The following is a 2038-nucleotide window of genomic DNA, read 5'->3' on the forward strand; positions in this document are numbered from 1 at the left end:
CTAAGAACTTGCAAAATGATCCTGAAAATAGAATACCACACATTATTTAAACTCCAGGAAAACAGATTCTGGCTTTGAAGTAAAGATAGAAGAAGAATTGACTTTTATGTATATAAATGTTTTTATGGGAATTTATAAAAATGTTGTCTCTCAATAACATCGGGTTTCTTTTTTTAATGTTTTGAGTTTCTTTTTTTTTTTCTAGCTCGGGGAGAGGGTACACATGGTCCCCCACCACCACAAATTATGCGGTCGAGTTTCCCATATTTGGGGAAATCGCAGGGGTCCACACATCCAGGGTGCAATGGATATGGCTTCCCTGGGAAAATCACCTTAGTGATCACGACATCTCCCCAGCCAGGTAAGTACTGTTCTGAGTTTCTATAGTTGACACTATACGCCAGTTATATAATACCTGTCCTACTTGCAGGACAGCCTTCGGTTCAGGAGCTCTGGGCTACATAGCCAATACAGAAGAATGTTATGTTAAATTGAGCATGGTGTTAATCTGGGGGATTCCACATCCTTCCTCAGAACATCGCTGTTCTGGAGAAGAGAACAATATCCAATCAATGAAAACATGGACAATTTCAAGCAGTGAAACTACAATGTGTGACTCACTGCATAGGTTCTCAGTATGACTTACCATCTCTTGTACTCACCTTACCCTGTATTCATATTTTATTCCCTTCTGCTTCATCTCAAAAGTTCATCTTATCATGACACATGGGTTTTTAAAAACAAAGCTAAGGTCTTTCTAAAGAAATACCTTGTTTCAGCATCAAAAATACATATTGTGATTTGGTCAGAATTTCACTGTTATGTCAAAATAGTCTTAACCGGAAACAGAAAAAAAAAAATGGAACACATAAGATCTTCCCTTACTCTGAAGTATGAGCCTTATTACATTGTCCCTCCTTCCCTCTCTCACTCCACAAAGTTCTCGACCTCCTTGAAGGTAGCAACTGACTCTTTCTGCCCCCTGATTGCACCTGGCCCGGAGTTTGTCAGTTGCTTCCTTTTCAAAGACCTGAACGTTTTTGCATAATTCTTGAAACATAACATTTTTTGTACTTTTAAGTTACTTTTATCACTTAATTAAAATATGAAACTGAAAAATATTAAACTGAAATATGCTGTACTGAAATATTTTAAGGCCTTTTTTAACGACTCTCCTTCTGTTTACTTGACATTGATCTTGTTGTTTTCCATTTTGGGTGTATGTGTTTTGTCCTCCACAGCATGCATATGCTACCACCCTTCTCAAATGCCCCGGTCTCTACTTTCTTTAGAGAATTTTGAATATTATGTGTTTATACATGTGAGTCATCACAATTACCATAGGTTAATGTCCAAGGAACACATAATCAGGCTAAAGCTCTTCAAATTAAAATTATAATTCTAATATTAGAACTCATTTCCCTCATATACTAAAATTTCTGGAAGAAGAAAAAGCTGAGTACATCATTATTCCAGCGAACTTTTACTGTTTTCCAAGCTTGTTCTTAGAAGATTTGCCAAAGACATTTTGGATCAAAGTTTGCTAATTACTTTTTGAAGGCTGGGTCAGTTTAGTAAAGCTTAAAGCATACTGAAATGCAGCATGTTTGCTGAATTTGGTCAAACCACTTAACTGGTTTGGACTTCCATTTCCTTTTTGGTAAAATAAAGAATGAGGTTTCTGACCCTTTTTAATAAATAAAAGATGCTCTGAGTTATTAAAGTAAGGCCATATTCTTTAAAGTACTTTTTCTTTGGAAGTTATTTTAAATATATAGCATTTATTTCAGTATAAAATGTGCCAAATAACATTGTTACTATCTTTCAGTGTTAATCATAATGACAGATAATTATTTAATTATAAAATTATGCACAGAGATTGAATCAAGTTGAACACACTTTTTGAAAAGAGGTACACTATTAATTCCGGAAGTCTGATAAAAAATCCTACCTAAAACAAAGAGAATTCCAAATATAACCACAGTTCACCCAGAAATCTTGGAGTGCTAGGAACCCTACCCAATTAATAACATAGGTT

At 35.1% G+C, this 2038-nt stretch overlaps 1 non-coding gene across 1 annotated transcript; it reads right to left on the reverse strand.

Moving 5' to 3' along the window:
- Window positions 1-206: 206 nt before the first annotated feature.
- Window positions 207-369, reverse strand: LOC129077194 (U1 spliceosomal RNA). The gene has a single exon (XR_008529787.1). It is a non-coding gene; the product is annotated as a U1 spliceosomal RNA (small nuclear RNA).
- Window positions 370-2038: the final 1669 nt, after the last annotated feature.

Source organism: Pteronotus mesoamericanus, unplaced genomic scaffold (genome assembly GCF_021234165.1).
Source record: "Pteronotus mesoamericanus isolate MK-2021 breed Mesoamerican mustached bat unplaced genomic scaffold, CSHL_Meso_final contig_116, whole genome shotgun sequence".
Classification (NCBI taxonomy): Eukaryota; Metazoa; Chordata; class Mammalia; order Chiroptera; family Mormoopidae; genus Pteronotus; species Pteronotus mesoamericanus.